The sequence below is a fragment of the Phoxinus phoxinus genome (assembly GCF_949152265.1).
Source record: "Phoxinus phoxinus genome assembly, chromosome: 1".
In the NCBI taxonomy this organism is placed as follows: domain Eukaryota; kingdom Metazoa; phylum Chordata; class Actinopteri; order Cypriniformes; family Leuciscidae; genus Phoxinus; species Phoxinus phoxinus.
The window spans coordinates 6,494,850-6,517,737 of NC_136876.1; the positions used below are offsets into that span (position 1 = coordinate 6,494,850).

The 22,888-nt window shown below is 37.4% G+C and overlaps 1 protein-coding gene and 1 long non-coding RNA gene across 2 annotated transcripts in view; one reads left to right on the forward strand and one right to left on the reverse strand.

Annotated features, from left to right (window-relative positions):
- Positions 1–22,888, reverse strand: part of LOC306999845 (uncharacterized protein) — a 134,067-nt gene that overhangs the window by 85,948 nt on the left and 25,231 nt on the right. The window lies entirely within an intron of this gene.
- LOC306999908 lies at positions 1,214–5,828 on the forward strand. Its single transcript, XR_013797936.1, has 4 exons — positions 1,214–1,278; positions 2,955–3,062; positions 3,261–3,289; positions 5,650–5,828. It is a non-coding gene; the product is annotated as an uncharacterized lncRNA (long non-coding RNA).

Below are 22,888 nucleotides of genomic sequence, written 5' to 3' on the forward strand. Positions count from 1 at the left end.
CTCAAGACCTCAGTCAGATACACTGTCAAGTATTCAGGTGAGAAAACACTCCTTTCAGACAGATTAGTGAAAACTTTCACAGACGGGCTCTCCTCTTCCTGATGCCTTCATGCATTTTGCAAATATTAGTGGTCATCAGTAAGTCAAAAACTGCTTGTAAAATCCTTATAATTCCATAGATGAAATATTGCATAAATCTATTAAAGCCTAGTATGACCAACGTAGACTGGTTTATCATCACACATATGATCTACAAAAAAAAGCTATAAGATTTGTCAGTGAGTTTTGATACTTATGACCGGTCTTGTACAGTATGTTGTCTGATGCAAAATAATCATAATATACAGCTAGTGTAACTCACGCCACTCCTATGATAAATTAATAAAATCATAGTGAGGGTTTATTAAACACAACTCATCCCATGTTAGTCTGTCGTCCAGCACCAGAACTGAGCGTCACACTGATACGGAGATGCTCTAGACTACAGCAGTTTGTAAGAAATGCCTTGACATTGTGTTCAGGCATTACAATATGAAATATAAAATATGAAAAATAATATTTATATTTCCATCTTGTTTTTAATAGTTGTAACATCAACAACAGCAACAACACTGACTCCAGTCACCACAGCAAACTCTCCGAATCCAGGTGTGTGTGAACATCATCCTCATTTGACCGACTCGTGGAATCAGTTTCTGAATCCTCTCTGGATTACACTTTCCGTGTTGTCAGTCGGGTTTTGTTTTGGTCTGTGTGACTCCGCCCACTGCCAGTTCAGCCAATAGTATGTCCACACCCCGGGATGCCAGATAACAGGAAACACAGCATATTGTAGCCTTGGCAACGAGCAAACAAACTGGGTCAGAGATAGCAGATTCTACACAACCTAAAAAGTCACGGTATCATCTAAACATCTCTATGAACGAGAGTATATTAAAACACGGATAAATCAACTCATTAACCATGGTAAGTCTCCTTGGCTTTCATTGTCAATTGTGCTCGTTCTGTTGTGTCCTCAAACTGGCGACCCGCGAGTCCGAGGAGGCGGGAAACAACGATCTCTGATATTTTGAACACAACTCCTGTTAGTGTGAGCAGCTTTCAGCACCGATATAGAGATGCTCTGGACTACAGCAGTTTGTAAAATAGATGCCTTGATATTGTGTTCATGCTTTAAAATATTATATATTTATATTTCCATCTTGTTTTTAATAGTTGTAACATCAACTACAGCAACAACACTGATTCCAGACACCACAGCAAACTCTCTGGATCCAGGTGTGTGTGAACATCATCCTCATTTGACCGACTCGTTGTTCAAACAGCTGATCACACATTATTTGTAATCTACATCACTTTCTAATTCCATTCTCTTGTACATCACCAACAATCATAAACATGAAAACTAATACCTTAATGTAAAAAGTAACTGTCATTAAATGTCACACACGTCATTCTCACCCAGACAATCATGTCACAATCATTTAGTTAAAGGAGAACTCCGGTCAATTTTAACATTGAGCTCATTTTTTTGTAAATTTGGAGTTCACGAGTTCACGCGCATAGGTTTAGTTACCTATGATCACGCGCGTGAACTCGACAATCTACTACTTTGGACTTCGACCGAAAACAGGATGTAAATACAGGTATGTGCGCTGGCTGAAATAACAGCATTTTTATTCATATCTTTCACATCTACTGCAGTCAGATTCACCTGTGTTAATTCAAAATAATCACTCACATGGCTGGGCACTTGTATGACACATCAAGGATGTTAAGAGGCAAAAAGCAGGTTTAAAACTTGCCCCATTGAAGTCAACAGAGTGCAAATTTAAAAAAGAGGATAACACGGTGTAGGCAACACCGATTTTTGTCGTTGTTCTCTGTATTGACAGCACTCCAAATTTACAAAAAAATGAGCTCAATGTTAAAATTGACCAGAGTTCTCCTTTAAAGGGGTCATGACATGGTTTTTTTATTTTTATTATTATGTTCCCTTAGGTGAAATTATAGTATTACTATAGTTTTTTTTTACAAAAAACTTTTAAAATGTAGTGATTTATGACCTTTTCCCACCCTGTTTCTCATCCTCTGAGTCAAACAGTCTGTTTTGGGGGTGTTTCCCCTTTAAGAGTTCAGTGTTAACGCCCACTGTTATGATTGGCTAACGTCAGTGCCTATGCATCAATTATTAACGCCCCCAGCCAGAACATTTGCGGATTCGGCGCAACTGTTTAATAGCGGGTGATGCATGCGAAGCGATGGCTCTTGCAATGATAAAACCTTATTATGTTTGAGCCGGAATCAGTTGAGGAATCAGAGGAAAATGAACCATCACCACAACAACGAAGACTGGATCAGCCCGTGTCCACATGGAAAGTTAAACTATTTTGAATTAATAAAAAAATTGTAACCCGAGACACTTGAAAACGGATTATTGTTGCATAATTATCCTATAGCTTAATTTGCTAACAGTTTAACATTATTTAACTAATTCCAATTCCGAAATGAGCGTAGTTGTCTTGCGCTTAAAGCGTAGTTGTCTTGCGCTGAAGGCGGTCATATGCAAACGCTGGTACGTCACTTCGTACCGTGACGTCACTTCTTACCATGGATCCAGAACGAGCTGTATTTAGAGCTTGATTAAATAAATGATTCGTTTATAATGGGGAGGACGTCTTAAGCTATGAAACTTGCAGGACGTTTTAATGGTAAAAAGACCTCTTATATACCAAAAGATCAAGGCATTGGTTTCTCATGTCATGACCCCTTTAACATATGAGGTACAGTCTGTTAGTGTACAGATGGCTTTCAATACATATACATTTCTATAAAATCATCATCACAAGCATAATTTACATGATAAATAAGGATAACTACGCTGTTAAATGTGTTTTCATGTATTTGGTTACGCACAGTAATATAGTCCTGCTGTGTCTCTCTATATACTCTAGTTTCTCTCTCATGGACTGTGACTGTGGTTGTGATTGTTGTTGTTGCCGCTTCATGCGCTCTTCTCCTTCTGGCTCTTATTCTCTGGGTGATTCGTAAAAAAAGAGCAGGTCAGTTTTTCATATTTTGTAACAACAGACGAAAACATCAGATAAAACAAATATGTAATTTAGACAAAACTCTTTCTCTAAAAGTGAAATCAATGAATTAACAAAAATAATGTTTCTATTCTACAGCACTAGATTCTAAGAGAGTGTGTGTGTGTGTGTGTGTGATATCATGAACTTTCCCGTGTCATTATGTTTCAGGCAACAGAAGAGGGACTGGTGACTCTGTGGTAAGTATTGCTGGTTGATCCATGAGTTATTAATGTCCATAAAGACTGATCCTGAAATATGACACTCTTATTAGTCAGATTAAAATGTCAGGGTTCTCAGAGACAGTTCTGTCAGTCTTGTCTTAGTTTAATGTGTCTCTGTCTGTGTTGTGTTTGAGCACATGTCTCTGTCTCTGTTTGTGTTGGCTTTACACGCCCTCTTGTTTAGTTGTTGGCTGTGTTTACACTTGGCATTAACATGCGCCCTGTATCCGGATGTTGTCCACACACACATTAAAAAGGCGTTTCTGATGGGAATATTATCCGATCAGCGTGTCCAGGTTCAGAGATAGTCGAGGACGCATTGTGATCGGATCTCAGTGTAATGTAAGCGCAATCCAGCCATCGCGTGTGTGTGTGTCTGCATTCACAGGTGGACGTCACACAACGTCTCGGACCCATACGTTTCTCTGTACCGTCTCCATTACGGCATCTATCCACATAATTAGCACTTGCAGCCTCTTCATCCTCATTTTGCGAGATTTGTAAAATGTCCTCCGACTGAAACTTTTTTTTTTCTATCACGGTGATCGCATGTTAATGCCAAGTGTAAACGCAGCCGTTGATGAGTCCTCGTCAGTCGGAGTGTGTGCTCCCCTGTTCTTTGTCAGAGAATGCAATATTGCTGAATGCAATGTTAGTTTCACTCCGTTTCTGAAAGATGGCGTCTGAAAATTGCAGCTGGTCGTCAGTTTGTGTGTAAATGTAAATTTTTTATCAACGTTTTTCACTTATGATGCCATTTCTAGCGAGAAATTACTATTGTTGTCATTAAATATTCACTTAGTTTTCACCAAAGCTCGCTCTATGTTGCTGTGGATCATTAAACCGTAACACTGCCTCAGAAGTCAGTCTGACATCAGTTTCGTGAGGAGCCTTTGTGTGCAAACGCTGCCTGCAAAGTCACTGGGCCCTATCTTGCACCCAACGCAATTCCCTCCACAGACGCACATCGGTAAATAAGGGAATGAACTTGCGCTCGCGGGGGCGGTTCAGTGAGAAGAGGAGCGTGTTCCGGCGCAATCGTTCCCTGGTGATATTTTCCAGTTTTAGAAAGCAATTGCGCCACTGGCCAGGCGTTGCGCGTTAGTCATATGGTATTTTAAGGGCGCGTGCTTGGCCATAATGTAGCGTGTGAACAACGTGCATACACATTGACTCTCTAATATAAACAGACGCAGCAGTTTTAATTTTTGAAAATCATACATTATTACAAGGAAAACTATTAACACACAAGGAAATCATTGTTGTGTCCGTGAAGATGTGAAAAAAATCTATCTAGAAAAAAAAAAAAAAATCTAGATTACACATTTACCCAAATTATACTTCTGTTTAACCGAAGCTAATTTAGTTGGGTTTCTCCCATAATCCCCAATGTCACTTCTCTGTGTTTTACGGTCCTGACGAGAACGTCGGTCTCCTCGGCTGTGAACCGCTCCTGGCGTGCGCTGGCAAACCCGCCGTTATAATAGCGATCCGCGTTGGAACAAGCGCGCCGGCTCTTAAAGGGAATGTGAGAGGACGCTCTGATTGGTTTATTTCACGTTACGCCCAAACCACACCTATGAATAATGAAGCTACTTCAGACCAACCCCTTTTAGATTTGCGCCGGACACAAGAGGCATTTATCCCGCCGGGAAAATAGCAACAGCGCCCTAGACCCGCCCACAAAGTTACTTGCGCTTTGTGCTTTGACACTTGCGTTTCAGATCGTTAAAATAGGGCCCATTGTCTGATAGGACAGCGAAGCAACAAGTCATTGCCTACGTTTTCAGACGCAGCCGTTGTGTTTTCTTCCCGTCGTGTTTGGCCAGTTCGTTGTAATTGAGCGGCTGTTCACACAAGACCGTTTTCAACCAAAAACCTAAAAATTTTACACGTTTTGGCCGTTAGTTTACACGACAACGGCATTTTGGGCGCCTGAAAACACAAAGTTTTGAAAACGGTCTCCGTGTAAACAACCAAAATGTGAATCTGGGAAGACGATGAGGTCATGCACATGCGTATTATGTGTTCATCGCCATCTACTGGCCTGGCAGCAGAATACAGCGTTTTCCGTTGGTATAACTGTGTATCAGCGTTTTTAGTCATTTTCGTGGATCCGTGTGAATGTCGTCTGGACACGGAAAACGTCTCAGTTTTAGGCATTACCATTGTCGTGTAATCGTGCCCTGAGTGTGTAGTGCTTCTGTTACTAATTACTGTTACCAGGACACACGTTTTACACATATATTACCTGAACATTTGAAGCACCTGAGTAAAATATTATTGATGGATGGCATTTAATAGCTTGATTTTTCCATATTTCCACTGATGTTTAGGAGCAGACAGATGATGGGACTTATACTGAAGTCATCTACTCTCAACATGATAGTTTGTATTTTCCTCTTAAATGCAGTTATTCTTGATTTGTGTCATGAATTTAGCTCAACTTTATGCCTCTGTGAACAAGAACAAATTGTTGTGTTTTGTTCTCTTTGTGTTCTGGCTTTGAGTTCTAACGCTTCCAGAACTGTTTTAATAACCTTTGGTCTAGTTTTAATTTAGCAATGTGGCACTAGTGTGACTACTTGTTTTCAGGAGTATTTTCAGAGCGATGAACTCACTGTTGAGGTTTGGGAACATGTTTCTGTTGAGTGTGAGATCTCAGTTAGTTTAACCACATGTTTTTAGAGAAACGTGTGGTTAATGAAGAAAGAAAGAAGAGGAACTGACATCTAAACTCACACAGAACTGGTCATCTCAAATACAAGTATTTGTACCTTTTATTGGATGCTGCGGAGGCGGGGCATTAAACACATGTTAAGGATAATGTTAATGATAATGTTAAGGAAAATGTGAAGGATAATGTTAATGAATACATAAAGGATCTGCAATATATGGAAGTTAATTTTCTCTTGTTTTGTCTTATTTACCAATAAAAGGTACCAGACTAATACTTGTATTTATCCATTAAATAAGTTATTTTTTTTGACCAGGTTCAGTCCAAACTGTGTTCAGAGATGACCAGTTCTGTGTGGGTTAAGATGTCAGTTCCTCTTCTTTCTTTCTTCATTAACCACACGTGTTTCTCTAATAAACTCTTCCAAACCTCAACAGTGAGTTCATCGCTCTGAAAATACTCCTGAAAACACGTAGTCACACTAGTGCCACATTGCTAAACTAAAACTAGACCAAAGGTTATTAAAACAGTTCTGGAAGCGCTAGAACTCAAAGCCAGAACAATTAAAATGTAAAATATCTATTGACAGCATCCAAACTGCACAAAATCTTATGTATGAAAACGTATCAGACATACAAATGTATATGAATCATCTAAGGTTCACAGAAAATTTAAATAATGGAATTAATAAATTGATGTTACTTAAAGGAAGGTTATTCTTTACATTTTTGTTAAAATAATTATTTGTTAAGAAGTCGTTGATAAGAAACTGTTGAATGGCCGTATTCTGAAAAAAGACTGAATTGAGGATGAAATGTACAGTATGTGTAATAAGCAAAGCTTCTGCCTACTCCTTTTGGGTCACATAGATTATATGATTATATATAGGCATACAGTTTGTTTTGAGCTTTCATTTTTATTTTGTTTTTATTTCTAACCCTATGGACCAAAATAAACGAATTAAAATTTTTTTTTACAAAGAGCCCATTTTCTTGTGCATTTTCCCAGTAAAAGTATTAGCGCCCTACTAGACTATCTATTGATAGAGTTTCCAAACACACTGTTCACACAAATAATTGAAATAGAAACAGAAACAGAAAGCATTCAGGCATTTAGGCCAACCGTCTCCATTGGCTTTGTATTGTCAGAAGCTTTTGACTTATAACAAAAAACAATGTCTAAAAGCTGCTATGTGACAAGGTGTACAGCAAACAAGCTAAAATACCTAGAAACAAGTGTTTATAAGCTGTTGACCCCAGTGGCGTAGCAAGCTTTTCAAAAGTGTGGGGGATGGATTATTCTTCCTTTCTACTAATTTCTAAATAAACTATCATGAATAAACTAGTTATGTCCCATGTAATCACTCAAACTAAGAAAGCTTTAGAGCAATGTTACATTTACCTCATAAAAGCATTTCAAATCTAAGGAATACTTCTCTGTTATAAATGTCATTTCTGCATCTGCCCTTCCTCTGCTAATAACATTGCCTTTACCCGTCTATATCATGTCCACATAATCCATTATCAAGAATTTTAATAGTCCTTCTCGCCTATTTGTGTTGCTGTTCCTTTCTTAACTTTGTTTTTTGGCACAAATTTCACATGGGGACAGATTTGCCTTATAATTTAATTTTAATTTTTTCCTTATTCTTAATCTCTCCTTATTCCCCCCTTGCGCACTGGTCAAAACCATTGCGCATCTGGATTGAGAATATTCAAAAGTGATGTTGGTGTAACAATCTGTCCTTCATGTGAATGTCACATATCTTTTTTACCCTCCTCTGGTACCATAGATTGTTCTTAAGAGCCTGCTTGTTATTGAATTCGAATAACTTCCAATTGAGTTTGTCGTCCTATTAGCACTACTTAATATTTTATTTAGTCAATAGCATATTGAATCATAACATAATCTTATGAATTAAAATTGAAATCGAATATTTGTTAATAGCCAGTCTTAATACTTGTTTTAATTTCAACTGTAGCCTTAAACTAATTAGGTATACCCCTGTATTGACAAGTTGCATCTGAGTACCCTTTTGGATCTTTTTAAAATGTCTTTTAGTTCTTTTTTTTTTTTCCTTTATGAATTGTCTTAATTCCCATTATTCTATGTAAATTTCTTGAATTAGTCATTAACATTCATTTTATCATCATACCATACATTTTCTCTCTTCAATCAATTTTTTCTGGTGGGGTTATTATTAGGTTGCTACTAAGTCTATTCAAGAGCTTTAACATTACATTTTTAGAAAAGTTTGGTTGATGTTGAGTATTGTTTGAACTTGTACTCATCTCTTTCACTCTGTTGCTTCTCTTCTTTGCACAACTCCTTGTGAATTTCCCACATTCTGCAACTTTTCATTACTGTGTTGCTGGTTAAGTTTGTCTCCTTTTTCCATTCATGTTGATCTTTGTGAGTTGCTGTAATGGGTTTTTTCCTCTCATTTGCAAGGGAAGATCATTGCCAGCATGTCCTTGATCCCTCACTTTCTGTTGTGGAGGGGGTTGAGGCTTGTTGGTGTATTTTAAGTTGAGGCATGGACTCAAATGTCACTTTGCTGATCAATGCACAAGCCTCTTTTGAGCCTCTTCTGAGATTACAATGCACAGTCACTGGTTCTTTGTTAGAACCATCCCAGAAACCTTCCTGGAATTGAGCTACTATCATCTGTGAATGAAATCTTAATTATTTATGTTAGTGACAACAACATATATTAAATAATCTGCTCATCTGGCCCATTGTCCTCCTCGGTGTTACCTGTAGACTGGTTATGTGGGCTGAGTGGTTTCCTTTCATTAGCAGCAGGGCTTGAACCCATATATTCCCTTTATTTTACATAAATTTGGCTTTTTATCTTCATATTTTCACCTTTTTTACATTTTTCTCACATAAAATTTCAAATGTACTGTCCAGAGTTAGTCAAGTCAACTCAGTTATCTCATTGTTTTGAGTCCCACTATCAGCACACTATTCATCTTGGACAACACTCAACCCACAAGACAAAAGTTACAAGACATTATTTCATACTTTTGACAAATAATCAGCTCCATCACAATATGCTGAAAAGAAAGTCAGATGTGTTATGCTTCATCATGATATTCTGAAAGGAAAGCAAGATGTGTTATACGCTGCGCAAAATGTGGCACTGTTTTTACCCATTTTTTTCTCTTTTTCTATTGCCACTACAGTTTTAACCAGGAAATTTAACCAAATTCATCCATGGTCATTATTTTATTGGGCAGAGTTTGCCCTGTGGGCCCACATATAAAATTTTAAAGTACAGCTGTATTGGCAAAATAATTGATTTGCCTCTGTGTCTCTTCAAACACAATCTCTCACTCCATTCATACTCAGTCACACACATTGCTCAACACACACTCCTGTGGCTGCTGCAGCAGGTTCTGCTCTAAATGCAGAACTTATAATTTTAGCTGTGGAATGCCACAAGGTCTGATCAGGTCAACACAACTATGTCCAATCACTGTTGAGAAGTTTCCATGATCATAAGGTTTCCGTTTAACACCGGTTGTACAAAACCTTTTTTCTTTTTATAAACTCGAATATCCTATATATATTTTAGAATAAAAGGCCTAGTTGGTCTAATTTTTCTTTCATATTATTTTTGTCTTTGCTCATGAGCGGCTTTTAAGAAGAAATTTGGAGATCTCTGCATAATCTTGGATTCTTGGCCAGTAACATTTCCATCTCATTATCCCAGTTTTGACGTTTGTGACTTCATAATTTTGGACTTTTGGGGTAAATTTTCCCTCCAATCTATCTCTAGAATTTACCAAAACAAGATGGAGTGACCAGTATCATTGCTTTGTCAACAATAATAATCAATAATAATCATGCTTTTACAATAATAATCATGCTTTGACATTTTGTCTATCTTTTTCTTTGCCAGAGAATAATTCTATCATGCTTTTAGCCCTATAGTGTTTAATCTAATAGCCCTCACTATACCAAATCCAGCCTCCGTTCTAATTATTTGGTGAGTTTGAGCACCCACTTCTGTCTGTCAACATATTTTCTTTTTCTTATAGGGCTGGACTTGTACCTACTGAAAAAGCAGAGAGGGTTAGTTTAGCAGAGAATATAAAGAATTGCTATGAGACCAGTGAATAATCAAAATGAATAAAGTTAATATAATAATTAACCAACTTTGAAGCAGTCTCTAGAGTGATCATTGAGGAGGCCACACCTGTAGTGCCCGTAAGGGTCAGTTCTTCTGTTTTTAGATCATCAGTCCGTTGAAGCTTCTTGGCTGTCGCTCTACATGTGTCGTCAGCCGATGCTGTCACTCAAAGGCCTGGTGTTAGGCTCTGCTGTTTCTCCTTCTTTCTGCAGTCGTGTCTTTGAACTGTCACTGAAATTTGAACACTCAGAGATCCGCATAAATCAAATTGAACTCTTAACTAGTTCCAATTGTGCCTGAGCTATTATCTGAATTCCACTTTTAACCATCTTTTTTACTAGTTATTTTATATAAAAATCTCACTGGTTGACAACAGCAGTTCTTCCATTCTATTTTTAGTAAAGCAAGTTCTTCATTGCAGGAAAAAGCAAGCTATTTCTGTTTTTCAATACCAGCAATAATTTAACTTTGGTTATCTAAGTATCAATTAAATAATTTTCCCTATCATAAGATCAGCTTTCAATCTTTCTTCTATCTTTGCATGCTGTGTTCAAATAATCTAACATGGTGAATAACATTTTTCCTCAACCAACATCAAGGAATTCCTCTTATCTTTTCTTTTTAATTATTGAATCAACAATTCCCATTTACTACAATTCTAAGATTCCTGTAAAATGTTTATGATTGTTGAAACTTAGTCACCCAATCTTGCTCACCTTCAGCACACTTTTCTTAACACAAACTTAATAATCTGCAATGGAATAATTTTTTCCACTCTGTCTTCAGGGATAATGAGATACAAATTTTAGACGTCTTCAGATATATCATATAATATATTAAGCACGTGCAATCTTATTTATATTAATATATATATATATATTATTAGGCTACATTTATTAATTAATTATTTTTTTTATTATTTTTTATTATTTTACCTTATTTTATACTGCAATAATCTGCAGAGTTAATATCTTGAAACAATTGTCTTTTTTTTTTTTTTTAATACACACCATTTATACATGTCCCTAAATCTCATTCACACATTCTTTGTCCATTTTCAAGTGACCAGGGTCAGGGGGGGTCACTATTTTTACCCACAGGCACAGTCAAGCAAGACACAGGATCCCACAGACACACACACTCTATTCTGTACTCTATCCCCTGTCAGATCTGAATGATTCGCTACTTCTCAATTTTTTATTTTAAAACACTACATTAAATATTCACTGTTTCACCTCCTCAACACAGCGATACTTTAAAAATGATCCTATTCTATAGGATTTAGCTTACCTGAGCAGACCCTTGTTAATCCCATAACAAGGCGGTAACCATAAGCTAAACTATTCTATTCTATAAAATTTAGCCTACCCGAGCAGCCTCTTGTTAAACCCATAACAAGACGGTAACCATAGGCTAAACTATCCTATTCTACAAGATCTAGCCTACCTGAGCAGACCCTTGTTAAACCTAACAAGGCGGTAACCATAGGCTAATCTTCATCTGTGCGCATGCTATATACCCATCATGGCCCTTTTGATAAATAAAACACAGATTACCCACTGATATCATTATCAGTAAATACAAATCCTTGCGTACGTACGACAAAACCTTAGCGCAAAACGAATAGTACCAATGCTCATACAATCCAAACAGGATTACATAAGCACATGCAAGCACTACTGGGAGCTCCCCCGCGCTATTACAAACTACTTGATATCTACAAGGCCTTCTTATTAGAAATCAAACTGCATGCAATCATTTCTGGAATCAAAGACCCCTTTTTCAATTTTGTTTTAGTTCTTTTAAATTTGAAGAAGCTTTTCTTACCACTTCAGGGCAGCTGGTGACCAACACATACTTTACACAAAAGCAAAAATGCTCACTTCAAAGTACAGTGGCCACTGTTGTCTGTGCCGGTCACCAGCGATGCCCTTTGTGGTTTCTTCAGCTCCTAACAAATCACGTCGGGGTCACCATCTGTTGTGGTTTCAATCTTTCTGTGAAATCACTTCTCAGAGATCTTTGATGCCAGAAATATTGTAGACTTTATTTAACAAAACAAAGCCGAGCAACCTCCCGCAGGGAGGTCCTGCAGGAGATGACTCCCTGCAGGCGATGACTCCCGAACATCGGTTAGCTTTTCACATATATACATACATCGCCTCCAAAAATGGTCATACATCCTATAGATAGGGTCTTGCACCATGTGACACACTTAAATAGTATTATCTGCTGCATCAGCATTCTGACCTTTCTGACCTTTCCCAAAAGTAAAACCAAAGACACACACAGAGGAAATAATGGTGTACAAATATATAGCTGAATTACTTATTTCCTAAATAATAAAATCTTCAACAGAGGTAGGCTACTAAAGCGTGGGTTGCTTCACAAATCGAGTCCAGGCATGAAGTCAATGGTTTCTTTTTAATAATCAACTCAAAACTCCAACACTTTTTAACCAAAACACTTTTCCAGCTTCTCTTTATGGTTTCTAACAAAAAACAGCCAGTCTCTCTGTCCTCAGCTCATTAACAGCTTTTCTCCTTCACTCGCAACAGCCGTGTCCCTGGTAACTGTAGTCCAGGACCAGGTGGCCATCTTGGTTTGTAGTCCCCATTGCTGCAACCACCTAGATGGCATAGATATCATATAATAAAGGTTAGATGAATCGTCCCCGCTGCTGGCCAATGGAGGTCAACGTCCGCACACGGCGGCCATCTTGTCACAGTCAGCTCGCTCACTCGTAACATTGTGTTGTAATAGTGCATGTACTTTTTAAATAACCATAACTTGCTAAATTTTCTACTGATTTTCAAACGGTTTGGTTTGTTATGACACTGCATACTTATGAATAATTATAATATTATATATTTCAACATGTTCAAGCATCCAGAATTATAGCCACGTCAATAACGTTTGTAAGAAACCAAACCGTTTGTAGATCCGTCTAGATTTCAGCAAGATAAGAGGATTTGTGTTCGTGCAGATCACTCATCTTACATCAGGAACCACAGATCCCGCCAGAAAGCTTTCCTGTGACAAGATGGCCGCCGGTGATGCCGTTCGAGACTCCGCCTTAAGACATCTAGCCTTATATGGATATCTATACCTAGATGGTCCATACCTTGCCTCTATGACATACCCTCTCACGATGCCACACCACCTTTGGGTCGACACCTTATAAAAACGTATTTCTGTGTTCTTTAGCTTGTTTGCTGTACACCCTTCAGGGAAAATTAAGGTTGATTATGTCCCTATCAACACATGACCAACATCACATGACTTTATTTTCTCTCAGCTTTTCTTGACAAATGTGCGTTAAAAATACACAATCAGCCAAAGAAGGAATGATAGTTAAAGGGTACTTTGACCTTTGACCTTATCACAGCAAACACTGTTCACCAAAATAAATCCATCATTTTCAATAAAATGTCATCATCTAAACCTCTGATAATTCTCAATGAGAGCTTCTGTAGACGTCTGACAGAAATAAAGTCAGTCTGGTTAGTAATAAGTGAAGCTGGTAATGCTGTTTGTGGAGTTGTTTAATCCTCCTCTGCTGAGATCTTCACAGATTTAATGTCTTCAGTCAGTTGTAGTTCTTGTGTTTCTCTTCAGTGATTCTGCTTGTTAACAGCAGGTGTTCATCAGTGTCTGGATTCACTCTGTCAAGTGGACTATATCAGTAATAGTGTAGGGAATAGTGAATGAGGGTGAGATTTTGAGAACAGCCTCTGAGTGTTGATTCTGAACACTGATAATTCAGTTAAATTGCAGTAGACAACTTAAACTCAACAAATGTTACCCAGAATGCACTGGTTTTAGAGATGCTCATATTGACCTTTTAACCGTTAACCGAAAATAAAAATTTTGACTTATTAATACTATCAGTTGAACGGTTTAAAAGTGTGACCGGGTGATGTGGAAGAAATACACACCGGAAGCAAACTAGGCTTTTTGAGATTGTGTTTTTTTTCTGACTGCTGTTTTAAATAAATGACAGCGGTCGATGGGAACACAATTAGACAGAGAAAAGTCTAATTAAGGAAAAAAGTTTGACTTGTTTGAAGAGATTTCACAAAAAATAATAATTAGATTTCAATAGTTAAACAAAAACAAACAAATTGTGGAAACAGTTTACAGTAAATTTGAAGATGACAATCAAATGTCACCAAAACTCAAGTTTAACCGGTGGATCAATGCCAAATCCACAAAATGTGTAACTCAATCTACCCTGAAATACAGTGGAATGCACTGCAATAGATCAGATTTAAATCGATCCAAAATATGGTACAACTAATTGGAATGCGTCAACACAGACTGGAATACGGCAGTGGCCGAGGTACAAGAGATATATAAGCACATTAACCCCCTGGGGTCGGCAAACGCGCGGGCGCGTTTTGCTCGTTTTTTTTTACATAGCAGCAAAATAGACCTAAAATACTCAGTCAGTTTTGGTCATACAGCCTTAAGAAATATGAGAAAATAAGCTGTTAAATGTCTACTTTTTTATGTGTCCACTTACAATCGAAATAAAACATTGTGCTTTTGTAAAATAAAGAAAGTAAACAGGGAGTGCTTTATGCCTCTCCTTCTCCGTGAACTTTTTTTCTGAAGCACGTTTCTAAATTTAAACAAATCTCAGCGAATACTATTCACTCAGACATGAGCTATATATCTCTATAATCATTTAAGTGTGTAGTTTTAAATTATCTAATTCAAAACTAAAACAAATATTCTCTGTTTATGTAATCTATATAAAAAGAGCGAGAGATCAGCTGTGCTCATTATCCTTCTGCCACCTCATTACTCCGCTAATGTGACACGCCCATCGAGAGCGCGCGCTATTCAAATGCAGATCTGAAGCAACAACACATGCAAACCAGTCAACGCCCACAACAGCTGGACAACACGCTCGCTGTGAGGAATAATAATATCGTGATAATTCTGGAAATTTTACCTCAAACGTGCTGGAGTAGCCGAACAACGGATCCAGCTGCAGATCATCAGTAAGTGCTTTGTTCTAATCGCGATATGAAATGGTGTCTGTAAACCGCAAAAGACTGTTTAAATTTGAATCGCGTTTCTGTGTTTGAATGAATGCACGGCACATATGCATGTTGTTTACTACAGCTCGCGCGAGTTTCGCTTTTAGCAAACTATCTTGCCTACTGAGATGAGTAAAAATCGACTGAATACGTTGAAATAAAATGTATTTGTATAAGCAACATATTAAACTGCAAATTAACATTTATGCCCTAATATATATTATAAAAGACCATATGTTACAGACGAAATATGAAAGACAAAATTTCGTTTTGGATAGATTATTTATAAAGCTTTTACTGCCACATCAAAACCTAATTTACAAGGTGCAAACAAAATCTTAAAAGGTCAATATAAGCCTTCTCTATAAATTATTTTTGTGTTTTATTAGTGACAAATTTGGGGAGAGGATAGCCTACATAATCCAAAACTTTCTGAAAATACGAATGAGAATTAACTGCACAATTACTAGAAATGTTTACCTTGGATATTATACAATTTGCAAGCATACAGTTTGTGGAAAAATACACTTTTTTTCAAGATGTTTCCAACTCTGAACCAATTCTGTAGTAATATATATATATATATATATATATATATATATATATATATATATATATATATATATATATATATATACCGGTATATATATGTATGTATGTATATATGTATGTATATATGTGTGTGTGTTGTCTTTGCATTTTTTCTTGTAGCCACAGTGACACCTAAGGCTCATTAGTATGCACTGCAGCATTAGCAGGCCTTCTTTGTCTCCAGGTGTGAATGAGGACATTATTCATGACCTTGTTGGATCATTCACGCCCACCTGCATATTGCCTTTCCAAACAAAAAGTGTCTTACAAAATTTAAATCAATCTATTGTTTAATGTGAACGATTAGCCCGGATGATTTTCAGATCATTTTGAAGTAAATACTCTAGCCGACAAGATCCATTAGTCAAAAGTATTGTGGGAATATGTGAAGTTGGTCGTTTGTGGTCTTATATCAGACAATTTAAGTTTGAGTTTTTTGAATAACCACGCATAAATAATATTCTCTCAAAAATGCAAACATGTACATATATGTTGCTCACATATTATGATAGCCATGTTCGTGCTAAATAGAGTGTAATTACACCTTTGCCATTAATATGTTTATAAGCAACTGAAAAAAATACAAATATCAGGGCATTTCAAAACATCCCAAGGGCCCCAAAAACACCTTAGACTCCAGAGGGTTAACAAAGCCACAACCCGTGTTTCACATATTAACGATGCAGTACCAGAAATATACATTGAAGCATACAGTTATACTGTATAATCACAGAACATAGCTTAAAATCATTAACAGATTTATCAAATAATCATGGCACATTGAAGCATTTTACATAAATCATGAAACTTACATACCCAATTCTTTATCAATCACCACGAGGTTCACTCGTCTCACATGCGATCCACATATATCTACAAGAAATGTACACATCAAATTTTATTTTAATCTCCACTTCACAACATATTTGTGCATATTAAAGATATTTGATTTGATTTGATTTGATTTATTTATGGATTAACAAACATACATAATCCAAAGGATAAAATGTTAAAGTGTAAACACTTATTTCCAACATGGTCCTTGGTGATAAAACACAAAGACAAAAACATTTACACAAATCATCCGAATTTCAACAACATGCTAAAATCAAAAAATCATAAACCACATAAATTAATTAATCTATGCTAGTTAAAAAGATCAGCTACTCTACTCCATAAAAGGGCCTTAACCTGATATCTAAAAGTCCCTCTGGTATTTACCATTTTGAGGGAAATTGGCAAATTATTCCACAGCATGATACCAGTATAAAAAAAAGAAGAACTTCCAGCTGCATTGTTGACTCTGGGTACTCTACAAGAACGGACACTGGCCCTAGTATTATGGTAATGCTGTGTATGAACCATTTTTATATTGGAGTGTAAATATTTGGGAGCAGAACCATTTATGACATTATACATATGATTCAGCTTTAACTGCTCCACTCTAACCTGTACTGGCAATAGTCCTACTCTTTTAAAAGCATCTCTGCCAATATGAGTCCTAGGGGGTGCATTTAACAGATAGCGGATAACATTATTTTGCAACACTTGCAGTCTGTTTTTAAGTTTAACTGATAATCCACAATACCAAGCTGAGCATGCATAATCGAAATGACATTGAATTAACGATACAACCAGTAATTTCTTGATAGAAAAATCTAAAAGCCCTTGTTCTGCGATATAAAAATTTCAATTTACCTGCACACTTGGATAATATTTTGTCAGCAATAGATGAACAGGTTAATGACTGGTCTAATGTTAACCCCAAGTATGTAACACTTTTCTGAGACACTATTTCAGTGCCATTACATTCGATCTTAAGCAATTTTACTTTAGACAACTTCTTTTTTGTTCCAAATAAAATGGACTCAGTTTTTCCCAGATGTATTGAAAGCCTGTTGTCTATAAGCCACTTGCTGACACTATTTAATTCGTTACCCAGTGTCTTCTCAATCTTGCTGATGTCATCCCCAGAGACCAACAATGCAGAATCATCAGCATATAAAAGCATCTTACATTTCACAGCAGCTGGCATGTCATTAATATAAACCAAAAATAAAAGAGGGCCAAGGATTGAACCTTGAGGAACCCCACAAGTAATATCTCGAGAATCTGATATGGTCCCCTCAACATCAAAAGTAACAAAAGTAACAAATATTATTGGAGTAATATTTACCAAGAAAGACTTTTATTATTTTATAAACGTCATATCATGTTACTTTTTTATTATATTGTATTATATTTCCTGGTGGAAAGTCTAGGTTCAGAAAGTAAAAGTCATCCTCAGTATTTTTTTTCCAATCACCTGGATTTGCTAATTCAGACAGGAGAGAGAACTAATGAGTGAAAACATCTTCATGGCTGGAATAAACATGGCAGGACTTTTACTTTCTGACCCCTGGACTTTCCACCTCTGTATAAACCAGTAAATCAGATCGATGCACGCACAACATGGAGCTCTTCTGTACACTGACAATGGTTTGTCTGGACGCACACACGCATCCAAAACACAGTGAATTGTATTGCGAGAGGAAAGACAGTTCTTAAAGGGGCCACAAACATTTTTTTAAACACAAAATAGAAACAAAATAACCTGGTGTATTTATACTACTTGGCAACATTAGTAATTTTTTTTAATAATTTTTTTTTGCTGCGTGGTTAAAAAAAAGAAAAGAAAAGAAGCCGATGTTTGTTAACTCACGGGCCGCGTCAACACGCGCAACCACACATGCCTACAGACATACTGTATTTCACTGAGCAAGCAAAATGAAGCGAGCAAAGAGAAGTACCGTGTGGGACCATTTCGACAGAAAGGGCGACGAAGTTACTTGCAAAATATGCTACGTGGTATTAAAATACAGAAGTAGTACAAGTACATTACAAGTCCAACAGCCGCAACTCGCAAGTACAATATCACTTGCGAAGCAATATCTGTGCTGTCGGAGAGGGTGATTCCTGTCAACAGGCTGCGCTCCAGACTAACCCCACATCATGTAGACATGTTACTTTTTTAAATAAAACTAGACAAGGTGTGGATTGAGGTAGGCCTGCTATTTTTATTTGACGAAAAAACTTTTTTCAAAGCTTCAAACAGATTCAGATTTATTTTTGTCATCTTAATTAGTTCATTATTTAAGTAAAAAATTTTTTAGTGTAGGCCTATTTTATGTTTTTTATCTATATTATTTTATTCAGTTTTTCTCTGTTGTCACTGTCAGAAATGCTGCAGGTACATTTGATGTGAATCCAGATTCTGTTGTTGATCTGTTCTGTTTGCACGTTAAAATAAACATGTGAAAACAATAATTACCCCCTTCGAAATACAAGACTCAATGCTGTTTGCTCTGTGACCTCTGCCGCTTTTATTAATGTCGACTGTCATTGAGGTTTGAGTCAGTTGCTCAATGTGACCTCTAGATGTCAGTAAAGCTCTGAAGTCTCGATGCTCACAGAGACTGAGGACTGACTTTACATTAGCAAGTGCAGTGTTTTCTTACACACCAATTTATTACTGCATTTCTAGACTGAAGAATAAATGTGATTCACACAGGTTTCTAACTTCTTCCACTCGATGACACAACGCTTTAACTGTAGAAACGGCAGCACTATTGCGACTCTAACCAAACCAAACATTGTGTGTTTAACGGCATAAACTACAAACAGTAAATATGTGATTCAGACATTTGTGTTCTATCAAGAGTTCATTAAAAATAACAATAAATCCATTAGATCTGTTGAGATTTATGAAAAACTGTAAGTGTGTGTCTGATCTTCAGCATTTCATTGCCTCTTATAGTCTGTGTATCGGTTTAAAACAGTTTACTCTTACTCTCTGTTCTGTTTGACTTAATACGCTTGATAAATCAGTATTATTATTATTCTGAGACTATATTTTCTAATTGTAACTCCACCAAACTTGGCTCAGACCTTCAGACTGTTCTGACTCGAGCTGCTTTATCTTTTATAACTGATCAGACTTACAGACTTACTACCACTCGGCCACAAATTTGTTTTGCTTTATTTTGTTTGAAAGTTATTTTTACATATTTAAATTTTGCTTTCGTTAATTTTAACCAATTCTGTAGCATAATAGGCCTATATTTTTCCCCTAAACGTTTGTTTTATTCTCTGTTTTGTTTGTTTATATTTTTACATATTCAATCAGTCTCTGTAACGAATGAGAAGAGGAAGCAAGATGCAAGTATATAGCTCTTTATTGTGTATGTATATATATATAAAGAAGGTCAAAGTCCAGAACAGACAGGCTAGCGGCGCAGGGACCCCGATGGCCAGATGAACCCGGTGAGTGGAAGTGCAGCAGTGCGGTGAGATGAATCCAGTGAAGAGAATTATGCAGAATAAATCCACAGGAACAGGAACAGGAACAGGAACAGGAACAGGAACAGGGAAGGCACAGGACGCAGACCACTATCGGGACACCACAAACAACGATCTGACAAGGGAGATGAGAAAGTGGTGAGCATATATAGGGTGATGAGATGAGCTGCAGCTGGTGACGGGAGTGATGAGCTTGATTGCTGATGAGTGCTAATGAGCCGGCATGCCCACACAATCAGTACACACACATATACAACAACAGAACATGAGACAAGAAAGAGACAAAGGATTTATATACCGTGACAGTCTCATTTTTGTTCAAATATTGACAAAAGTTTTTTTTTTTTTTTTTACAAGATCTTGCGCTGTGTTTAAAAAAAAAAACAGATAGGAAACTTACCTTTTAAAATGCCGCAATTGCTGCTTTTTTGCCGTGTCACTTTGCGCCACCCGGTAGCATAGTCATTTTGCGAACGACTTTGAAATTCGACTGGTTTATTTTTGCTGCGGCAGTAATAGGCATTGTGGTTGATTATTTATTAAAGAATTCAATTGATAATCATAACAACATGTAAGCCTATTTAATTCTGAATATAACAAAGAATGCTTAAACCAGGGGTCTCAAACTCAAATTGGCTGGGGGCCACTGCTGTGAACGAAAGTTCATAGGAGGGCCATTTTAACATTCAAGCTCAACAAGAAAGCGCAATATTTTTCTGGAAATTTATTTCACTTGCTGAAATGTTAGCTTTCATTTACTTCAGATTATGTAACATATTTCTGTCATACTTAACAAAAAAATGTAAACATCAATATATTAAACATATTTTTAACAATATATAATATAATTTTAACAGTTAGTGCAACCTTTTTTCCCTTACTTTACTTTAACTTAAATAACTTGTCAAAACATTGCACTGAACTAACAACATTGCAGTGAACTCATGCAATCCCTGAATACATTTGCACACTATTCTATTTCTTGCCAGACACCTGGCAGCGCTTCTGCTCACACAACTGAGCCACGTTTGCCCTGATGGAGGTCACAGTTGAAACCCTGAGTACAGCTTCAAGATGGGCATCACTAAGCCTGGACCTGTACTTGCATTTATTGAAGTTCATAGTTGAGAACAATTTCTCACACAGATATGTGCTTCCAAAAAGGCACATTACCCGACTGAACACTTTGGACAGCTCTGGGTAGCATGGAGGTAACTCTCTCAAAAACTGTCCAGTCTTGTCTGCTTTTCCCTGTGCCTCTCTGAATTTAGTTTTTAGCTCACTGTTGCACTGCAAGTCAATAAGCTCCATTTGCAACACACTAAGTTGGGACAGTCTCCACGTCAGCTGAGAAGGGATCTGCGAACAGCTGGAAAGTGTCACGGTGTGACTTGAAGTCAGCAAATCGCTGATCAAATTCCTCCAGCAGGTTGTCAATAGCAAAAGCATATTCATCACCACTGAATGCTGTCCCCTCCTCCACAAGAGATCTGCATGTAGTGAAATGACAGAGGTTTTTTGCAGAAAGCTGAGTTTTTCACAATCTCAGCTTTGTGGAGAAAGCTTTCACACTTTCATATGCTGCTGTGATGAGCTGACCAGGACCCTGGAGCTTCAAGTTAAGGATGTTCAGCTCCTGTTTTATGTCCACTAAGAATGCAAGGTCCATGACCCATTTAGGATCATCAAATTCAGGAACATCCATTCTGCCATCTTCCATGAATCTCTTCACCTCTGCTCTTAAGTAAAAAAATCTCTTCAGGACATTCCCCCTGCTGAGCCAGCGCACCTCAGTAAAGTAAAGTACATCACCATATGTTGACTCAATTTCTTCTAAAAAGGCCCGAAACTGGCGGTGCTCTAAACTTCTCGACCTGATGTAATTGACACATTTCAGGACAACAGACATGACATGTTCATATTTCAGGCATTTGCTGCACAGAGCCTGTTGGTGTATAATGCAGTGCAGAACAACTGCTGGATCTGCATTTTCCTCTTCTAACTTCCTTTGTACCAGCGCTACCAGTCCGTTTTTTTTTGCCGGTCATAGACGGGGCGCCATCAGTGGTAATGCCCACCATTCTGTTCCACGGCAAACCAGCGCGCTCAATCGCGTCGCACAGCTGCTGAAATATATCGTTGGCTGTAGTACGGCCATGCATTGGACACAAACTCAACAACTCCTCCGTCACTTCAAATTGTTCATTAATACCCCTGATGAAAATGGCTAGCTGCGCAGTGTCTGTTTTGTCTGTGCTTTCGTCGAGCGCCAAAGAGTACGCAGTGAAAACTCTAGCTTTCCCGCGCAATTGATCATAAATGTCACTCGAGAACTCGCTAATCCGCTCGGCCACTGTGTTTGCAGATAGAGAGAGATTGTTGAACAAGCCCTTCTTTTCTGGACATAGAATCTCAGCGACTTTTAACATACAATCCTTCATAAACTGCCCTTCAGTGAATGGCTTTCCTGCTTTAGCGATCAACTCACTCACCACATAACTTGCTTCAACTGCAGCATCAGCATCCTTTTTGGCTTTGTGGAAAAGGCTTTGCTGGGACGTTAGCTCTCTCTTCAACTTCATGGCTGTTTTTTCTCTCTCGTCTGCCTGGTACTTCTCATACTGTTCTCCATGTTTAGTTGTGTAATGACGCTTGAGATTATACTCCTTTAGGACTGCGACTTTTTCTTTGCATATCAGACAGGTAGCATTTCCATTAAACTCCACAAAAAAATACTGCAATGTCCATCTTTCTTGAAACTGTCTGTGTTCATCATCCACTTT